This window comes from Athene cunicularia (assembly GCF_003259725.1).
Source record: "Athene cunicularia isolate RWA chromosome 8 unlocalized genomic scaffold, athCun1 chr8_part1, whole genome shotgun sequence".
NCBI lineage: Eukaryota > Metazoa > Chordata > Aves > Strigiformes > Strigidae > Athene > Athene cunicularia.
Window position 1 is genome coordinate 14,822,164 of NW_020799109.1, and position 23,259 is coordinate 14,845,422.

General features: G+C 34.9%; 1 protein-coding gene across 29 annotated transcripts in view; it reads left to right on the top strand.

Annotated features, from left to right (window-relative positions):
* The window catches only part of ADGRL2 (adhesion G protein-coupled receptor L2), a 393,248-nt gene that overhangs the window by 210,223 nt on the left and 159,766 nt on the right, over positions 1-23,259 (top strand). For all 29 annotated transcript variants that reach the window (XM_026853639.1, XM_026853640.1, XM_026853642.1 and 26 more), the window contains exon 3: positions 6,557-6,598. The gene's annotated coding sequence lies outside the window, so the exon portion shown is untranslated. The remainder of the gene's footprint in view (positions 1-6,556; positions 6,599-23,259) is intronic.

A 23,259-nucleotide genomic window follows, 5' to 3' on the forward strand; every position in this document is an offset into this window, starting at 1 on the left:
AGAAGAGAAGAGAAGAGAAGAGAAGAGAAGAGAAGAGAAGAGAAGAGAAGAGAAGAGAAGAGAAGAGAAGAGAAGAGAAGAGAAGAGAAGAGATTGCTCCAAGCAATAGAGCAGGTAGTGAGTCTTTAACCTGGGGAGAGAGAGAAGCAGAATGTGTTGAGCACCTGGAAATGGGAAGCAAAAAATGAAACTCTGGAAAGTTTCACTCAACTTTTGAATTTTTCTGTCATGCTACCCTTTCTGTCACACAAATTTCTCGCTTGTTTGGCAACCATATGAAAAATGGAGCTGTAGCAGCTACCAGTGCCAGACTCCATGTCCTCTTCCTGAGGCAAGACATTCAGTCTGCAAAGAACCAGGGCCAGGGGAAATGGGCCATTCTCCCAATAAATTGTCCGTCTGGTGGACCAGGAAGAGGCTCTGCGATGGATACCTGCAGTGCAGCAGCTCTTGGAGAAGCTCCTGCAGAGACCAAGGTGGTGCTGGGCAGTGGGAGGATGCCAGGAGCTCTGCTGGTGCCAGTGGAAAAGGCAACCCTGCTGGATTGCTGAAGTGAGTTTTTGGAGGTTATGTAAAATGTAGTTTATTATACTCAAAATGAGGGAAGAGGTGGGGTTATGCTAAAACAGAGACTAAGAGAAAACGTACTTGGAGGAGGAATGAAAGGGGGGGAGGAGACAAACTATTATTGAAAATTAAAGGTGACCCATAGCAAAAATTTGTAAACTGCTGATAAGAAATCTAGCAAGAACTCTGTGTCCCCTACAGAGCTGCATGACATTCCTTTTTTTTAGAGATTACATTGTACTATACTCTATTGTACCCTGTGGAAAGCACACCCTCACCAAAAAACTTTTCTGAAAATTTTAAACTTTTGATTATTTCAAATAAACACTAACAGGTAAAGTGCTTCATAAAGTTTAAAATACTTTAACAAGTCTGCTTTTTCTGAGTAGGTAACTTGTTTGTTGGGTAGGTCTTTCATACAATCCTAGAACAAGAATCAAAAGGATAGGAAAATATGCTCCAGAACAGAAATATTTATACTGGAAATGTGCAAGAATAATCCCAAATATATCAGCCTTTAACTCGGTTATTTCATAAATTCATAAAATTAACAACTGAAACAGGAATGTGCACAGAGGAACATGTGATAAATCTCTCCATTTCTATATTTTCTGATCATTTCTGTTCCATGCATCTTTCTTCATATGGCCCATAAAGAATAAAGTCAAATTTCCTCTCTTCTGTGCTGCAGTAAAATCCCACAATGTCCAAAAAGCATCCTCTAATGACAAAGCACTGTTCTGTGGGGATTTTTGCAATATTTTTTACAAAAGTCTCCAGTTTATAAACTATTCAAACAAGGAATATATTGCTTGGCACAGATTTCCAGTTGTATATGGCATAGATAATTTCAGCATTATAACATTATTATTATAAAGACTATGCACCAGATTGTCAGCTGCTGGAAATCAGCATAGATCTTCCCATGTTACATGAATCAACTTTTAAATGACTTCTTTAAGTGCAACAAGTTATACTACAAATATTTTGTACTCTTTAGTTTTGCACGGATATTGAATTCTTTAGGTATAAAGTTTGGGTGGGTTTTAAATTTCAATTTGAGTACAGAATTGCAAACTCTGAACCTTAAATGATCTTTTCATCCTCTATGGCACAAATATTGTTTGGACACATTATTAAAATTTACAGTGTATAGTTACATATAAAGCTTATATTATATATACAGAGCTGAAGGGAAATACCTATTTTAAACTACGGGGACCAGCCCTGCAAACACAAATAGTTTTCATTTATAAGATTAGACCATTTGGTTTCAAAGGGACTTCTTCAGAGGTACTGATGTGAAAAAGAGTTGCAGATTCTGTAACTTGTAGCTTCTCCTTCAGAACCCAAAAATGTAACAACTTCACTGATGGATTAGGAGATAGTGCTGTCGTATGACATGGGCCCACAAATGTTAGGCTTCAGCACCTCAGCTGGAAAAGTCTCCCCAGATCCTCAAGAGACAACCCATGTAACATAGACTTTAATGTTATATATGATGGGATCCCTTGTCATGTATGAAAAGCATACTTGGCACATTTTTCCCTGTATTTTCCTAATAAGTCAGTGCTGTTACAGTTTTTTAGTATCTTGAGTTATGGAGACTCTAAGAAAGCTGCTGTGGCTCACACTGAGATAAACTGTACAGTGACTTAATATTGCACAGTCAGAGGGGCTGATCAGACTTTGTTATCATTGACAAGATGTAGACTGGTTCTGACTCTGACTCCATTATACCTCTCTGGGACAACAGTGGCTGAAGTCAACTCTGCACTTACCCAGGGTTTCAAAAAATCTTTAAGACAGCAGTAATCCAAGACCTTACTTGAAAATGAGCTGTGATTGTTTATTAGATGTGAGCAGATGAACAGCTATGAAATATGCATGTAGAAGCAAAAAACAGTGTAGAATATATTCTTTAATGAAAAAAAATACACAAAAAAAAACCCAAAAACCCACAAAACCAAATCAGCTAATTGACTGTTTAAAGACAATCTTCAGAATATGCAGAATTATGTTTCAATGATGTATGTCTACCCTTATTTCCTATATGTCTGACTATAATCCAATCTAATTCAATCTAATACATTTCTAATGTGGCTTTCACCATAGAAGCTAGGCATTGTTAGGACCTTATCTCTGTTCCACTTTACCTTGGTGGTGACATGTTTTCAAGACAGATGATATTCTATGTCAGCAATGTCAAAACTTCCCATAACCTGAATTTAGTAACACCCATGTACTTTTAGCTTCCTGACTCTTCTTACCGTCTGCATTTCAATATGGAGTCCTCAGTATCTGCTCATCACTCCTAATTACTTTTATTTTAGCCTATGTTCCTGATTTCTGGGCCAAGAAGTTTAAAGAATTATGATGTACTCTGACAAAGCATTTAATCAGGGCTGAGTAATCAAACAAAAAGCTTTTCAGGGCAGGGTGGAATATGGGAGGAACCATATTGTCTACCCAATTATTGTGTTTCCTGTTCTCAGCCCTGAAAGAGTTCCTGCAGGGACCAGAAGACCTGCCCATAGCTTGATGGGAAGAGTTCCTGAGTAAATTCAAGCCATGTAAAAAGGGAGTGGTGGCAGAAAACAACATAAAATCAGTGAAGTAGGAAAGATTTAAAGTATACACACTTTTCATCTCCTAAAGCCTTTGTCATCAGGGTGCAAAACTCTAGAAATATTTGTGGCTATGGGTGAAGGGCAGGGAAAACCTAGCCATTAATTCCTAAGAGGTGTTATCAGATGCATCAGGGTTTGGCTGTAAATTTGACTACATTGCTGTGGTGCACAGAGAAATGAGTGAGGAAATATCTGATTAAAGTGTACACTGCTGCTGAGGCAACTGAATGTTGCCATAGCAATTGAGATGAAATGTGCAAAGAAGTGAGATAATTAAATCTAACCCCTTTAGTAGTTTTGATAGTCAATGCACTGCCAATAGGAAAAGTTATCTACAATGTTAAAGATAAAACATATTCCTCGTGGAAGTACTCCTTGCTGGTATTTTGTTGCTTTCTTTCTAAATGCATTGCTTCAGGTAGCTAATTTGAATGTTCTCTTTAATAATCAGATACAGTTTTGACCTTGGTCTGTAACAGCCTAGAACTTTTGCTGACTTATTGTATCATGGGAACTGTCTATACAAAATATCCAGAAAGTTTTTATTCCCCCTTCCTCTGTGTGCAGTACAGTAAAGCCCGGCTGTCATCTCAAAGCTTACAGTTCAATAATATCTAGAACGTGCTGCCCTCTTCAGGAGCTAGTGATTAAAAATAGGTGATTTTGTTTATTGATTTAGAAACTGTAGTGAGAAAACAGGAACTACATAACTCAGTAAATTGGGTTTTGTCAGCATTTGTAATGCCAATGCCAGAGACACTGAAAGTAGCTGCAATAGTAAAAGACAAATCGGATTTTAAAAAAGGAAGTTTAAAACTCGTTAACATTTCTTATACAAAATTCGAGAACTGGGTGGTCATACTCACATACTCAGAATATTTATTTCATCCATTGAAAGCAAGAGCTAGAAGCCTTGACTCACTTCTTTTAAAACAAGCATTTTGTATTCTATATGCCAGCAAATAACCTGTTATTAGAAATTATTTGTGTCCCAAAAGAACTCATATATCAGCTGTCACACTAAACTTACTTTACTTTCAGCTGCTCTGCTCATCTGAATCCAAGTAGGAATTTAGGCCGCTATTTAGCAGAACATTAAAACATACACTTCTTTAAGCACAAACATTGCTGCAATGACTTCAGGGGATACTTGTGTGAAAGTTGAGTTTATCAGTCTGGAGCCTTGCATGCCTGGCTGATGGGTAGGGGATAGGCCCACAATTTTCAGTTCATATCTCACAACATTGTAAGTCATGTTGTAGAATCTTATTAAGAACTAGAGGAAAAATCTACCCTTTCCCGAATATAATTCTTTTTGAAGTCAATGAGAACTTTTGTTCATTTATGAAATGGTGAAATTTTATTGGTTTACAAATAGCTTTGGGAAAAAAAAAATATTATGGCTTTGTAGCAAGGGGACTCAAAAGCTGTGTGGAGGAAAGGCAACTACCGCTTTGCTGAAATGAATGGATTTTTTATGTAACACTCCTGAACAGGCAGTGGATTAATGATTACCTCATCCAAACAGCACGGTTTGCAAACTGTGAGGGTTGAAGAGCAAAGATCTCTGGGAAGAGCACAGAAGCCAGTGCTTTGTGGGAATTTGGCTCAATTGAGATGGACGTTCAAAGGGTTCTTTTTAAGCCTATGTGAAATACTGTTTCTTTGGCTGAGGGGGGCCCTATTTTCCTGCATTTCATAAATGAAGCAAAAGAGATATTCAGTGCTACATCTCACACGAAGCACCACACAGAAGATGTAGCCCACAAAGAATGGAGCTAAAGTGGCTTTAAACCATCTCTGTAGATGCTCAGATTCAAGGCTGGATACAAGCCAATGAATCTTTGCGTAAATTAGAGCAGCCCTCGGGGACTGTTCTGATTTACATTAGCGTTATACAGGCTCCCCATATCTTGTGCTGTGCTGCAACCTAGATTAAGTCTGAATTTCTGCGGCACTGAACACCCTGGAAACTCCCTTTTTGCCCAAGGTAAACTTCTTGAACGGAAATAACTCCTGTACTATACCGGGGAATTCTCTATCTGGACACTCCCTTACCTGTAAATACCTATATTTCATCCAGCAGTATATGTGGTCATAGTGAGAATCTGGAATCCGTCTATTATTTATTTTAGTTTTCAGTTTTTTGCTTTAAATATAATGGCCCTGCATAGACATTTACATTTTTTTAAAAGTGGTTTGTGACTGTATCTCTTGGTTAGTGTAACAAATTTTTAAACATAATTTTAAACTTAATTCCTTAACTCTCTCCCTTACATGTTTACTTTAGGATTTAATTTTCTCAAACAATGAAAATAGTTAAGAATAACAAGTGGGTTTTAAGTGTTCTTCCTTCTTTGGCATAAAACTGTTTTAGCTTTGAAAACTATGTATGAGGCAGCTAGGCAGATTTTGTACTAACTCTGGACACTTCAGCAGGAGTAAAGTTGTATTCTGTGTGAGAAATGATCGTAGAATTTAGCCTATTGTCCTGAAAACTTTTTATTCTTGAACCACACAATTGGTACGTATAGCATAAGATGTTATAGAAAAGTTAAAATCCTCTCTGTGGAGATACTGAGACAGAGTGATCACTCTCTGTTCAGCCTTTAGTTAGAGGAACTGGTAGCAGTGATTCATTTCTTTCTAAAGAAAACATAATAGCTATGATGTCAGGTATAAAACAGACTGAAAGGGATAATAGAAAAGAAGGAAGAAAAGAGAGCTAACTAGTATCCATTCTTTGATTTCCACATCACAGTTAAAGCATGCTGATGAGGTGTGTGGTGTACTTAGTACTTTCTCAGTACCCCAGTCTAACCATTGTAAACTTATAACCCATGAGCAATCTTTTCCTAAAGCAAAATGTAAAGGCTGATTAATTATTTGAGTAACTGTGAAAAGATTTGTAAAACATAATGCAAATTTCTTAATGAGTTCAGAAGAAAATCTTTAACATTTTATTGATAATTGTCTCTTCTCATCTTAACCATTTATGCACATTCCTTCCCTGTTTTCTCCCACTCCACAGCAGAGTGACAGCATGCCCATGGTTTTATTTTCAAAAGCACAATCACAAGTTGGATGCCAAGATCCTATGTCTGTATTTTATTAACATTATGCAAATAAATTCCAGCTGGCATGTAGTTCTAAATACAGATATGCACAATAACCTGTGCTTTTTTCTAATCTGGTACCTGTGAAGTACATGTAATATCTATTCAGAACTGCATTAAACTATTGATCCATGATTTGGACACATATTTTCATATTTTGTTTTGATGCTGATGCATTGTTTGGCAGCTAGAATCCCTGCAGATAAGAGTATAATAACTAATAACATTTTCTTTGCTTTCTAGGGTCTTTATGGCAGAATGATGAATTCCATCTTTTCCAGAATGGTAAGCAGAAAGCTATTTGTGTTTCTGATAACAAAGAACATAAGATAAATTATTGTAAGAAAAGATTGCCAAATTGCTTGAGAAATAACTGTACTGTACAATTTCATAATTATATGGTTTATACAAGTGAAAATATTTGAATATTAAAATCCTGTAAGCTACCTAGAAAAGATTTGCAGAACATTATGTTAATTATTCAAAAGAAATTAATTTAGGATTTAACGTTCTTGTTAGAAAATGCTGCTGACCCCAGAATGCTCAACTTCTTATTTTTCTTAACAATTTATTATCATGTATAAATTCCCATAAGCATAAATACATGTTCTTTCAGTGAACAATGTAAATATCCCTCTTCTTTAGGCTGAGAAAGGGTGAGTTCCATCGCATGTGTTGCCATTTGAATTGTATAAAATTGATCTTTATTTATTTTTCACTACGGTTTTGCTGTATCTGTGAATTTAAAAATAAGTAGTTTCCAAACGTAGACATCATTTCTGCATGCTATCATGCTGTTTAAAAAAGATGGTTTCATTTGTCATTCTTTTTTTTTTTTTTTATGGCTGAAAAAGACAATATTTATTTTTGCCCCTTGATCATAACATCTTTACAATCAAATAAAAAGAAAAATTCATCATACTGTATGTGTAAAGGTCATCCTAAAATAACACTTCTGAGCAAACTATACTGAATCCTGTGAGTATGTTGCTAAGGAGAAATGTTTTCCAACAGGTCTTGGGCATTCACTTTACCAAAAAAAGTATTTCCCGCTACATAAAATGTAGTCTGAAATAAACATAAAACCATCATGAAGTGAAACTACTGTTAAAGTGGAAAGAAATATTACCCCAAAAATATCCCATCTGAGCACAAATTCTGATTTGAAATGTGACTGCTTCTTAGTGTTACACTTGAAAGACCTTCCATCTAATCCCAAAAGGAACTCAACACTCTTTAAAAAAGATTATTCACAAACTTTAATGCATGCATTTAAAACAATGATAGGTTTTAAATATGTGGGGCTGAATTTTTGTTGTCTTTGATAGAAAGTATCAAAGTTGCCAGTGTTCAAGAAAACCAATAGTAAAACATAAGTTTTATGATAAACTTTTAAGAGTGATGACTTGATTTTTGATGAACGTGGAAGGTTAGTTGTTCTTTGAAACATTTCTAGGAAAGTAAAACCTGCAGGTGAAGCTGGTTTGAAATGCTTGGTTTTGACCTGTAGATCTAGTCTTCTGATAATAACAATGAAGTCTGCTTTGGTATAATCAGTAATGTATTTTTACCTCCCTGCTAACAGGGGCTGTTTCAGAAATACCAGGATTGAGGATCCTTTAGGGGCATATCTGTGATTAAAGAGAGGGAAAAGTCATGTTGAACTAAGGGTGGGGGGAAAAGTGAAAAGCAAAAAGAACAATCCAAACAGGCATGAGAACTACATTTAACCTCCTTCATCCACAAACATAAAAATGTTCAAGAACTCAAGAGTGATTTTTAATCAAAAAGATTAACTATGTGACAGTTAAGTATGTTTGGGATTAAACCATCAAAAGGCCTGCCTCTTTTGTGTATATTTGCCTATTAGCAATAGGCACAAGGATCCTATGTAGGTTGCAGTCAGACAGACACTTGCACTGCACACACCCTTTTCTGCAATGTTCATTAGGCAATAATATTGTCAAAGGTAAGTGTTTACCAGCAGCTTTAGTCTACTTAAAACCATTTCAGCCTGAGGCAGGTCTTGTGAAGAAGGCTTGGGGGAAGGGCAGAAGAGAGACAACATTTCATTTTTCATGAAAACAAATGTATTCAGCCAGTATCCTGATTTGAGGTAATTTATAACTCTAAATTTGCATGTTAAGTGAAATTATAATTATTTTTATTTTGAGGCCAACTGTGTGATTTACACTATAAGCAAAGAAGATAGGACAAAGGCTTGTAGTAACCTTAAGGGTTACTACAACAAAGACAGTAATAGATTATTTGGGGGATAATTAATTTTTATATGTATAACCATGTACACCTCAATGAATTTTCCCTGACTTGCTCAGGAATACAGGGATACTCTGATGATTATGGTTTTCCTTTATGTAAGTATTAATTCAAATATAAATATATTTTCAAGTTGGGTGTCCTTTGTTTAAGGAACGGGAAACTGAGCTTCCTCATATTACTCACTTTCAACACTGCAAGGCTGTTTTTAATCCTAAAACCATGACAAATGTCACAGAAGAAAATAAATTGTTGAATATGATTAATATCACCTTAAGAAAACACACTTTCCTTCTCATATCTAACGCTAGCTGTGCTTAATGAATAAAGATTAAATGCACATTGCTATGAACAGTCACAATATCTAGATTTTAATCTAAAAATGGACTTTTTTTCTACATATGTTAATAAAGGATGTTACCTCAAATTACTCCTAAACATGTAACGTTTAGTTGTAGCATTTCATTAAATATATAACCATTTTGTCATTAATTTTTAATTCCACAACTTCTAATATATGAGAAATCATGTTTGATAAACTGAGAACACAAAAGACCCACTAACATACGTGGAAGAACATCGCAGCTAAAAACTGCAGAAGACAAAAAATAGTTCTCACTTTCCTCTCAATTAAAACCTCTGTGCAATTATTCTTTTAGATTATAGATCTCTTTTGGGATTCTGGTTACACAGAACTTTTTGGTTCATTTCACAGGAATAATATTCATCTTAATTAGCAAAAACAATTGATGGGCTTTTCTTTTTTTTACAAGAGGGAGTTCACTCGGTGTACTGATTACAAGTAGTAGATTATCCTGATAAATGAAAAGTTCTTGTCTTTATGAACAGCAGCTGAATATGTTATCTGTCTTCAGCCTTGTAGCTTCTTTGTTAGACATCACCTTGTTGAGACAGAATGACTTAGTTGGTAAGTGGTTGACCCGATTTTTTGTCTGGCACCCTAACATTGCTGGGCATTATGCCAAGCTGGATTCTGTAGCTATTTATGACTGCATTCAAGGTTCAACTATGCAAATCACAACTATTAGCCAAAAAAGCGTAGCAGATTTGTTTTTTAAATATTTCCATAGCTCACAAGGTCAAAGCATTTGTTTTCACAATTTTAAAATATAGTTTTGTAAGTAATGATCAGTAATGTTTAAGGAGATTGCCACCTTTTAACATTTTATTTAGACTGAATTAGACAGAACATAAACATTTTTCCTCATGTGCTACAAAATAATTGTATGGAGCACAGGAAGAAGAGACATGAGCTGAAGTGAAAAAAATACATATAATTTTATCTGTCTGTGAACAGCTTAGCTGCACCACATAGAATTACAATAAAATAAAAGGATGATGAACTACGACAAAAAATCTTGGAGAGTGCAGTCTTCCTCCTGAAGGCTGCCCTGATGAAGCTGGCTGTAGGGAGCTGCAGAGAAGAGCAAGGCCCAAATACCTGCTCTGCTCCACATTGCTTGCCCCACTTCTGCTCCAAGTTGTTTTTTTGCCTCTGTTATTTCCCAGACCTAAAACTATCCAGCATCTTTCTGGTGGATTGTAGTGCAGGCAGATACAGGGTTCAGTGGCCCTGTAGACCTGTTCTTGCATCATGCACTGAAGCTGTGTTTTTCTAGGCTTCAGCTTTGAGATTTCTGTTGGGTTCAGTGTTGGTTCCTCACCCCCTGCCTCCCCCCACCCCCCATTCCCATAACATTTGAGCAACACCAAGACTGAAAAGTAAACCTTTTACAACTTCAAAATGAGGTAGCACTACATAAGTTTTTGGGGTTGGATTTGCCATTTGCTCTGGGTGTTGTCCAGTATCAGTCCCGATTTGAATCTTTCGATAATCATATGCACAGGTTGTCCTGGTCACTATCATCCTGCAGATTAGATGTTGATTTGTCTCAGTTCTTAAAGATAACAATGAAAACATGTATATAAAACTAGCAATAGTATATGTTATGTAGTAAAAACTGTGTTTACAGAAAATCAAAATGTGATTTAAACACATGTAAAATGATTACCCATAAACAGAACTTGAAATGAGGTTTTGTGAACAAGTTGTTGCGAGACAGATTTTAAAAATATGTGTATCTCTACCATACACTAATTTTCTGACAAACTTAACAAAAGTATTAATAAACCTCACAATTTTATCAACAAGTTTATCTATAAAAAATACAGTTAAAAAATAAAAATTCTATTAACCCAACACATAAAGATTCTTCAACAATACAAATAGGCAATAGATAATATTAATATATAATATATATAGATGGATATAATGATAATATATTATAGACTATATATAGTAGACAATATAGTAAATTGAGACATTTCCTCTTAGAGAAAAGGGACGTAGATATAAACACGAGCAGTGCAGAGTCTGTTTTCTAATAGAGATTTGGACATACTTTGGATTAGGTCCAAATTTTGTGACAGAATCTGAGGTGGGAGCACATGTTCCTTCACTAGGTGAGCATCCTTCACATAACATGGATAAAGGCTGTTGAATAGCGTGGGTAAAGGCTGCTTAATTTATTGATTGTAGCATGAAATAATTAACAAGGCTGAACCTCTGATTCAGAGGATTTCTTTGTCTGAAATCAAGGACTAACATTAAAAAACTAAAATAAAACAGTTGTTTTAACAGTTTGCTTTATCAGTCAACATTTTTCCTTACAGTTGTAAGGCAAAAAGCATTTTTTTAAAGATTCTATTGACTGAGAAAAACTACCTGAGTGTGAGCTAACAGTGGCTGAGTGTATTTTTCAATTGTGAAATAGGTTTTATTCATCGCCTGAGTTTTGTGGGTTGTAGAAAATAATGTGTTTCAGCAGAAGTGAAAGAATTATGGGAAAAATTATGTGAATGAGTGCAGAATAAAGCCAACTAAGATGAACTAATTGGTAGAAGTCTGATTTCTCTGTTTTAGCTACCATCCACTGAGAGCAGAAGAAGGACTCACTGATCCTAGTAGGGTTTCTTTCCTTACGAACTGCAGGACTGAGACTGTAGGGCTTCCCTGAAGATAACTATTTCCCCATACTTTCTCCTAACAAGGTGTGAAAGAGGCTTCCAACAAAGTAGGGAAAATATATTAAAGTGGGACAAAAAATAAAGCTTGAATTGGGAATACAGAGATTTTCCATCAAATTCATAGGGTTTGTGTAAAGAAGTAGAGTTTGAGCCTTATTAATACAATACAAAGCCCCAGAATTTATTCATGGTTAAATTTCTGTGCTTTAGCCAATCCTTTTTTTGAAGAGTCCCTTCTCCAACAAAAGGCACAGAGCACTGTGTTACAGTAAACACTAGCAACTCTGTCCACAGTCAAATCTAAATAATACTTAAGAAACTAAATCCAAAACATTAGCAATAAAAATACTTAGCATGTATTTCTTTCCTGGGAGCCTACATGGAAATTGAATTCCACTGAGCTGCACTTAAACAGAACAGAATTCAATTAAAAAAAAATCCGCCTGGATTCCATGCTGTGAAAAGCCCTTGCAAATTTATTTTAGAGACTTCGGGTGTGGAGCCTGGACATAGTTTTATTTTATTTTTTAATGGAATCACTCTTAATGTCTAAGGTTATTCTTTACTTGCCTCTGCTGCACAGTTTTCACATATAAGCCAACTGAGGACAACTCGTTATTAAAGAAGTCGGCAGGTGTCCTGTGCTCTGAAACATATTAAATAAAGAACTCAACAGGATCATGTCGACTGTAAGCTCCACAAAGAAATTAAATAATGAAGACAGGAGCTCTTCAACAAAGACCAGTTCTGCATAAGTAAAAAATGTCTTGTCAGAAGATGGAAAGTTCTCCTACAGATTTTTACTAGACTCTCTATTTTGGTATTTTCTGAAAACAGGCAGTCTACAGATTTTAGACACTTAAACTTTCTGACCTGAGTCTTATGCAATAGAGAGTGATCAGGATGGCAGGAACTGAATAGTCAAAATCTGCACTTCTCTACACAGCTTCATTGCTCAACAAAAGAGCCATTGCAAAATGGCCTTGTTATCACTCTGAAGTTTGTTGAATTGTCTTACCCATGTCAATATTAATATGAAATAGCTCCGGGAAATACAAAGCAAAGAGTAGAAAATGCTCCATTGTATTTTTAGTTAATATTTTTCTAATGTATGACACCTTCCAGCCACAGAAACATTTAAAATACAGTCCCCTTTGAGATTTAAATGTATTTTGGGATAAGGTAATTTTAAATCACATCAGGAAGGTTCAAAACCAATATAAATACACTTTTGAACTTCCCACTTATTCTGAGTTGCTGAGTAATTGCACCAGACAAATGTTTTTAGAGTGGGCTTTAATACAAGGAATCACAAAATTTATTGGGTTTTCGTTTATTAAAAAATGTTGTCATGCAGTAATTGTTTGAAGAAAATTCACAATTAAGAAATCTAAGTCTCTTTTTGAAGAAAAATTAAACTTCATTCAATTCTTTTTGGGGAAAAAAAAAAAAATTGACTTCAATAGAAGTAGGTCTGGGTAACTCAGACTCGATTGGAAAATAAATTATGCTAAGTGTATCCAGACTCACCGAGCATCTTTAAAAAACAGAGTGTTCATAATGAACCAAAGTCTTCCGACAGCTTAATATGACTTTAAAATAACTAATATGAAAAAAAATATTACAAAACCTTTGTTGACCAGGTGTTTTCCCTTTTTATCAATACAGTATATTCCTATAATGACCATCCCATGCTCTGTCATTAAAATGTGAGCTTTCCTTTCAGGTGCTTTGCCTCAGACATATGGAATTCTCATCTGCAGTTTTTACCTTCAGTCTCCAAGTTAATCACACAGGGCTCCTTGAACGACAGTTTGCTGCAAACACAATTCCATACTCTGGGACTCAGTGAGTTAGTATGAATTTACCAGAACAATTAAAAACTACTTTTCCAAAACGCACCATCAATTTTAATACGAGACTTAAGGTTACACACTTTCCTGTATCTGTGATTTCTAAGTTAATGTTGTTGATGAGATTTAACAGGCATAACTATTTGTAGGACTGGGAATATGTTCTTGGTTCAACAAAAGTTTGCTCACCTAAACCTGTGCATTTGCAGAAGTAGGGCCTCATCTTATGTTGTTACAGGTGAAAAGTATGAGGTTCCAGTGTCCTGATGCCATTCATTCCTACCAATAATTTATTCCATATCCATATTCACTTTTTCAAGAAGGAAACAAACAGTTCTCTAATACTAATTCTTCCCTAGACACAACTTAAACTTGAATTAGTTACTATGTTTGCCAATCTCTTCTTGCCAGCCTTATGTCTCTGGTATGGGTAATTATGTGTTTAATAGAAATATTTCTCACGAAGTTGAGATGAAACCACAAAACTAGTCCAGTTATATGCACTTCAGCTTCAATCTAGAATAGAAAATTTTTCTCCTACCATTTTTTTAATTCCAGTTGCCATTGTCAGATTCCCCAGCAAAAATCCATAATGATCCTCTTCCTTTCTTAAAGTGAAATATGTGCACATCAGTCTGCCTGGGTCAAAAACACTACCAGTGTTGCATTACACTAATCCACGGCCAAATGCAAAAAATACCTGCAGTGGACCACATGCTGTAGCTATTGGGGGTGCACTGGTAAAAGTGAAAGCTGAATTTGGAGCAACAAACAGGCTGAGAGCTATGCTTGTGGCTCAGCCTATACGACTGTCTAACACTAATCCCAAGTCAAAGAACGCGGTAGGAGTGTGGGAGCTTACCCTTGGAGATCTCTTGAGTGAAGCACAAATGGCAATCTCTAAGTGCACTGGAAGAGTGAGTGACCAAACAAATTTAATGCATTCAATCACTTTTAAGACATCTCAACCGTGTGTAGCATTTTGATCCTGTGCTTGAGTAAATGTATGATTAAATTTTTATTAAAAGGTAATGCTCCTGTTTTAATGATAGTTAATTATATATAATTAAAATGAAAGGATTAATAATATTAAACATTTCATCAGAGGTAAAGATAAATATAAATACATATACTGTAATATGATTAAATATGAATATATAATACTGAGCATAAATTATCTTCAGTGCATTATGTAAAATAGCAAATGAATAACATAATATATGAAATAATATTATATTCCAGGTACTATGTAAATTAAATTCCTGGTTCACTGCTTCTATGCTTATAAAATCTATTTGATTTGGGGGGAGCTATATGCAAAGAAAGTTGAGATAGCCTTAAAAATTAATATAAAAAGTCCCTATGAACAGATGCTTATACTTTATTGCTACATCACCTTTCCATGTGAAAAGTGAATTACAATGCTAAATGATGGACATTTTGGCCACAAAAGAAATCTTTTTGGCCACAAAAGAAATCTTTTTTAGAGTCATAGATTAGAATTTGGAAATACCTCATTGCTAGCTAACCCTGAATCCATACACCTTTATAGGCCTAACTTCTGATTTTCATAATCACACCTTAAATATTTATACACAGGGTATTCCTCTCGCATGCCACTTACGTATATCTGACATATCTAATATAATTTTTCCTCTTTTTTTAAAAAAAAAATAAATCAGTATTTAGTGAAGCAACATCACAACTTGATCTCTACCCATGGATACACCATGCTTTAAATTACAACACTCATTCCAGTTGTCATTTCTGCCATTAGACACAGCAAATCTGTATCCCAGATGTAAATTGCTATGAATCCACTGAACCTTTGTCCGGTAAACTTTTGTGCATGCACATGGTTTAATAAGCTGAGAAAATGTGTTAGCTTTTTAAATAAATTTTTAAATTGTGTAGTTCTGAATCGGAGAGGTGTTTTGGTCTCTGCAAACTATAAGGAACTAGTGTTTTTCTAACAAGATCTTAAGACCCTTGGAAGAATTTTAAGGATATTTATGAACCTTTGTATGCATTCTTTAGCTAGATTTTGGCACTGTTTCAGTGTAACTCCACTACAACTCAATCAGTTTATTTTATAATTAAAAACAAGGAAATAGTAACAAAAATCATAATATATGGTACTCGTGTTTACAATAGAAACATCCATAAAGAAAGAAACATGTTCTAACTCTTCTCATTACCCCAAAGGGAATTGCATCTTTAATCACACAAAGCACAACGGCTTTCTAATTTTGTTTAAAGTGTTTCAGTACTTACAAAAACCAGATCAGGTTATTGTAAATCTAGAGCAAATTAGAATCATTGGCCTCTGCTCAGCTGTATTCAAGAATACTATGTAAATCATAAATTTAATGGCATACTAAGACACACATCTGTTTCTATTTTGTAGAAGTTAATAATCTAACTTCAGAGTATTTAAACATTACTTTCATTAACTGGAAAATTGTGAAAAATAGAGACTTCTATAAGTCACAATGCGTTGCTGAAATATGCTGAGGGAAATATAAAAAATGCAAGTCTATACAGTAAAGCAGAATTTTTTGAGAGATATGTGCCATTGTCTGTTTCATGACCTTGCAGCTCCTCTGTTTGCTAGGGAAAACATCACTTACATAAACAGAGCTGCATTGCTAAGTAGAATCTGCACCTGCACATAGTAGATTTCAATAAGGAATAGATTATTCCTTAATTCCCTAAAACTATATAGATAACAACCTAATGACTTTTCTATAATCCAAGTAAATAAACTGTAGATCAATATGCATATTGCAACTGATTTTAAAGATATTTTTTGTCACTAGAACTGATAAAAATGTTGTGCTGCATAGATAAATTCCCAGTATATACTTATTTTTATAAAACTTCCTTAGTGGTCTAGCATGTACACTACCTCATAAATTGCTTCATATTATAGTTCTTATTGAAAAGTTTAGTTTATTAAAAGATTAATACACTATTTTATACCGTATCATAAAGTAGGTGTCATGCACAATTTATATAATTTGCAAAGAACCAGTTCCATGTGATTCGTTGGAGACTGTTTTCAACTCTTGGTTGTAAAGACACTAGTCTCCCCAAAGGAAACAACTGTATTACCATATATGTACTAATCTTTTTGAAAACGTAGTTGAATTCAGTTGCAAGGCAGAACAGAGTTGGTCTGCCAACTTTAGCACTATAATAAAAGATCTAATTTGTAAGGTTTACTATGATAATGGATTGTGATAACTTCTGACCAATAAATTCCTTGGAAACTTAAAACTGAGTTGAACTGTCAAAATTAAAATATGCATAATATTAAATTAAATCTTTATTCATAAAAATTATAATGTCAAAACCATAATTTCTTATAGAATATTTTCTCTTCACATAATCTATTTATTAAAAGACATGCAATCTTTGGAAAGTCAGATGTCACCTATACGCTATTTTGCTTGTGCTAAAATTACCTGTGGTAGTATATACTTTGAATTAAACTTAGGGTGCATAAAGCTGAATGGGATTTATTTAAATAACTGTATGAATATGTATCTCACTTTCTACCAGTGCTAATTTCAATGATCTGTGTTTGAGAGGGAATTTTATTAACGTATACAACTGATAGGGAATTTGCACATTAATTTTACTATCAACAAAAATTCTAAAGAAAGCAAATTAAACCAATGTAGCCATATAGAGAGGCGATGGGAAGATAAAACAGAAAGGCAAAACTGGGCACCTAAATGGTACAATGCGAATTTGTGGTTTAGCTTTCAGTAAGATTCAGTGACTGCATATGCAGAAAATTCTGCTATTCCTGTGTAAATGAATATGGAGTTATCACTTTGCTTTCCAAGCAAGCAGTAAGAGTTGAAGTGTGTTGTCTTAATGATATATTAAATGTAGTATTATGATTTACCAGATATAATATGAAAAGATCATATTTTGGTGCTGATTATTCAACAAACAGCAGCCAGTGCTCATAGTGAGGTGGTGAATAGCATCTTAATTAATTATTGAATATATTTTAATATTTATAATTAGCAGTAGTACTAAGCAGTCAATCGATGTTCCTCACAATGGGAGCATGGTAGTAATATCATTCTTTGACTGCAGTGTTTTTAGAAAGGCGTAACCATACCTTCAATCAGATTCAAATACTGTTTGTCAAAAACACTGAGGTCTGTCAGAAGTAAATGATCATTTAATTAAAAGAAAAAAGGTGGAATATCTTTGATCCCTATACTTTAGTGATATTAATTCCCATGTGCTGCAGGTGTTTGTAATGTATAACAAATCATTACTGAAACAGGCTTTTATAGGCAGTTTCGGTGAAGGAAAATGACTGTTCTTACAGCTGCCAGAGTTACACCTGGCAACGTAACACAAGCATGACAAAATGTGAACTATAAGATGTAAGCCTGGAAACAAATCTAGGTCTCCTTCTCCATGCTCTGCTCATGCCAGCTGAGATGGATTGCAAAGCAGTGCTGATGTACAAAGTTGATGGGCAGGGGGAAGAGACTGAATTTGCTGCTGTTTCTAGGCTCTCTGACCAGTGATCCATGATGCATCTCCGGTATCCGCTCCAGAGGGAGCCAATCACATAACTGTCAGCATTTCAATGGCAATCAGTACCAAAAGGAAAAAATATATTCTTATAAAAAAATATAAGTGACCAAGTCCTTGGTTTAAACCACAAAGCAAAATCAAAGCAAGTAGAACCAATCAACTGAGGTTTTGAGCACTTCCAGAGCAGCATGGGAAACTAAGAAGCAAAACCAGATGAACTGTACGTAAAGCGTGACTTCTACATTGTCTTAATTAAAGCTAGCAATTGAAAAATCTAAATTAAAAAACTACAAAATCCACCACTTGTTCTTACAGAATAACACCTAGTGGCACACTGGGAAAACAGTGAATGTGAACTGAAATATGCAAGTTTGGAAGCAAATATGGCTTTCATGCCTCACATTTCGACAAGGTAATTTGAAGGTTGCAGTTATGAGGTGAGCAAGTCCCAGTGGGAGGTTCTTTTCTGTTCATGATTGCTAGTGAGCACCCTTTTCTTTCCTGTTCATAACCTATTACCAGAGTTCTGACCTTGAGTATTGTTGACTATGGACCAGAATTTCATGTAGGCATTGTATTGAATTCCAACATCTAGACTCCTAAAGAGAAATGCGGAAGGAATTTAGGCCCTGAAGTTTAAAAACGCCTCTGCTAAAATGCTGCCTACCTGGGGAGGATGCCCCTGATCAATAGACGCTTTCATGGTTTTATGTTAAATTTTCCTACAGCTCTAACGCTCATCATGCCGAGTATTGCTTCAGTCAAGATAAACCAGACTAAGGAACTCTGCACCTTCATCACTGATAAGGCTGTCTGTGAAACAAAGCTGAGCAGTTAAAGGTGACAGACATATTCTAAGAGCACCTGACACCCACCAACACAGTTAGCCTGTCACTAAACCCAGCAGTAATCACCACTTTCTTTTAAAAGTGTAGCTTTATCCTACAACCAGCAATTAAGTCCAAAGTGTGTGAAACAGGATCAGTTCTCTTCTCTGCCTGAAGGGATTCAAATGCATATTTCTCCCCAGCTAAACAGTTCTCTAACCCACAGCCTGATTGGAGATGGAGGTATTCTCCACTTCTGTTAAAAGTCATGCACCAGGCACAAAGTGATTCAGGATTCACTGGGCTAGAAAGTGAGAGCACCAGAGGGAACATGACTCTATAGCTTAATGATTTGGGCAATCAGTTGGAATGGGGAGGCCTGAGTTCCAATCGGTGGTCCAAGAATTTGATGTATTTTATCCCATAACTTCTCAAGAAAGTAATTTTAACCTTACCCCCAACACACGTGTTTATAGAGCTGTGCAGATAAAGATGAGTATCTCTACAAATCTTGGCATATGCCGTCAAGAACATGGATTTTAATAGTGCCTAGGATTATTATACTAGGTGCTTGGGTAAGAAAAGAAAAGCCTTAATGGATTCATACTTGCAAATACAATGGTTTCTCTTTGAATTCTCCATTCTTTGTTCATCTTTTTTAACCTTTCATTTTGTGACACACAAGCAACGGAGGAGTGGCTAGTGACCTAGGTAATACTATAGTTAAAAGCACTCTGTAAATGAATGTTCTAGATCTGCAACTGGAGTTTGATAAAGCAAATCATAAGAGGTATAGGGGTTAGCATAGACATCCAGTCCTTCTCCCATCCAGTTTCAAATCTTCCCATTCTGTTACATCAAGCAGCAAGGTAGCAAGAGGTGGGGAGAGGTGAGGAGAATACACAGTGACCTCCACACGTGCCAGTCTGAGATATGAGGTACTTCTCTGCTGTAAACTACTGGGTGAAAGAGAGACAGAGATTTAGCAAAATCACAGCAAACTGTCTAATATAGTTCTGTGAGTGGGAGCGGGAGAAAGAGCTCCCTACCTGCCAGGCAAAATTATATTTATTTTAAATAGAAAAATCTATTTAATTTCTTACCATTCCCTTGGGCCTTGCTTCTTTCCTTAAAAAACATTATTTGCTGCCCAAAAGCAGAAGTAATGCCTATGCAGATATAGCAGTTGGAGAAAAGGGAACCTAGAAATGTGCAAAACCATTTGGAGAATTGGGATCTCATGACATATCTCTTTCCCCAAAAGCTCAGCACTGCAGTTCCTTTCCTGGTATGATTGTTTCAGCTTCTGTGCTGAGCTTTTCATATGAAAACAGGGAATTGTACTCGTCTCTTTTTAAACGTGTTCTGCTACGTGACTCCTAACAGCTCAATCTCGAAAGCTCTTTGGCCTTTATAAATGCCTGCAGCATTAAACTGTAAACTTTTCTCCAACATACGCCTGTAAATAACCAAAGCCCAAAGTAAGGAATGTACTTCTTCAATAACACTGAGCTCCATCGCTCCCCCAGATTTACTTTTCAGAGACTGGAGAGGCAACTGCAAAGTCTTAGCATGAACATAAAATTCTGCATCTAAATTCACTGGTAAAAATCATATTGATCTCTTATAATTTATTAATGTGATACAAAAATTCTGTTTCAGAATACCTAGTTAATGTGGCATACACATGCTTTTGTTTCATAGCTGCATTTTCTCTGAACAAGGTTGTTTCTAATATTACTTAATTAAACAAAATTAAATTAATTTCTGTCTAAGAAACAAGAAACAACAGCTTTGTTGAATAAAATGATCTTCATTTTCTTGAAGCTATTTAAATTAAAAACATGAGTTTCTACAGTTGGAAAAAAAACATCCATGGTTAAAATGTTTGAAGCCCATCAATCTCTTTAACCACGCAGCTAATGTGTTCCTTCTGTTTTCTTTGAATGAAATCACCATGAGTGGTTAGATGTTGATTTAACATAAAGCAAATGGAAATGGGTGTTTCCTTAGTCATGTGTAGAATTTATTTTTAAAAACAATTAGCAAGTGTTATGAGTAAGTCAATGATTTTGTCATTTCTTAAATAATTATATAGATTATGAGTCATTAAAATTGATTACTGAAGTAAACTATGTAAAATGCAAATTCATATTACATTTATTTGTTAGGAACAGCTGCAGAATTCTCTTATTTTATTGATGGGTTTCATTTTTTCCCAAGTGACACTAAAATCAATTACTTAGTTTAAAAGACCGGTAATTGTCAAGATATATTTCCAAACTTTTAAGACAATACATTGGATATTTCCTCTTATGGGTTCTATCATTCACACTTTATCCATATAAATTTGTCTGCAAAATTAACTGGGGATTTTCCAAAATAAAGCAAGCAAAATTTTGCCATTTCAGTTTTGTGTTGAAATAGTAAAATCATGTAATGGTTTACTTTTCCATGTACCATGGTAAAAAACCCCATGTCTTTATGTCAATTAAACCCTGTCTTTATATTACAGCAATTTTAGCTGATGCTACTGCACTACATATATATATATATATATATATATATATATATACACACACACAACCTCTCCTATCAGTCTTTGCTAACATTACATGTCATTATAAGTTCATTGATACGTTATTCACAGGAGTACATCCAGAAAGGAGGAAATGTCAGTAGCTAGTATTTAAAGTTCAGTCATAAAACTCCAGTAATAAAAAAATACGTTTCATAAAATCTGTGTAAACCATTTCTCATGGGAGAACTGACACTTAAGGCAATACAAAATATTATTTATTAAGATATTAAAACATTTTAAATCAACCTTTTAAAGAATAGCCAGATGTAAACTGCAATTCTATGGCAAAAAAAACTCTAGTGGAGTCTACAAGATCGTATCACAGACATCATAATTTGGCTAATTTTTACTGCAAGTTAAATTATCTTTCTCAAATGCATCTCCTTCAAGTACACAGCTGACAGTTAAATCTTTTCTAGTTGTTACTGTCCTACACATAGTCCCTAGAAAAGCTAACTGACACACAGTTCTTGTGATTATTAAAAAAAATTACTAAAAATTTGCTTTTAGTTTTTCAAGGACATGATCCAGCAGGTTCATCAAAACAATTCAAGAGCAATACACGCAGAATATAGACCTTAACATGAAACATTGCAAAATTTAACATTGGTAAAAGGGACAACTAAAATATTATCAAATGGTTTTGCTAAGATTATAACATTTCTTACAGTGTTTTCAAGCTAAAGAATTTGCACTGTTGCAGCAAAGCAAGATTTTAAGGAAAATCTACCTGTTTGTACTTACTTGTGGAGTCTGTATGGCATGAGATACGTATTTTACAGGGATATGGCAAAAAGCAAATAGTAGGCAGTTTTAATGGTGAAAAGAAACTTGATTTGTTATAATTCCTTCTTATACATTAATATTCAAATCCGGCAATAATTGTGGCTGAGTAAAAACTAAAGGATCAGATTCAAGTATGCCATGGGTCTATGTTTTAAAGAGACAGATGCTGATTCATATGAAGTAAAATTAATCGCTTGAATAATAATATTTTACTTGTCAAAACAATATACACCTCTTCAGGTATTCTCATATCTGAATCCAGATTTAATGAGAATTAATGGAAGCACGTGTTTTCAAAACAAATGCCGAAAGGTCTCTGTCTGCATTTTTATCAATTGTTTAAAACTCAGTTTTACAACTTAAGAGTTGTAAAACTTAAGAGTTGTAAAACTCCAGTTCTGCATGTAGAAGGAAGTATGATTCCAGAAGTTTTTTATGAAAAGGGGGAAAATAAACTTCAGTCCTGCAGTTGAATCCACATACGTGAATTCTCTTCGACTTCAGCAAATATTAACACAAGACCTAGTTCTGCAGTTCGTTTCAATCTGTTTGTGGGTAAAAGAATTTTACAGAAACCAACAGAGTTTTTGCTCCAAATAGAAGAATTCCCCTCTCACATGTCTTCTCAAAGGAAAACTGCCAACCCCACATAATTCTTGTATTCTTGACTGCTTTGTGGCTAAATTCTGCTCTCATCAAGTAAGCAAAAGGCTGTTAGCTCAGGGCTATCACTACTTACCTGCAATTACATTTATTTGACAAAAAGAAAGTAGGATTTGTTAATTATATGTTTTAAAACTCTGGTAAACTGATAGCTAATCAATATGTACATCTTTATATTTCTATGACCCTCTTTTTAAGCATGTTTCCGTAACGGATGCATCCAACCCTTTCAATGAGAATCAGTTTCTAATAAAATACTTTAAAATGCCTGTATGATTTAATTCCATTAGAAATGCATAAGGGGTTACTTAGGGTTTATACATATATATATATATATATATA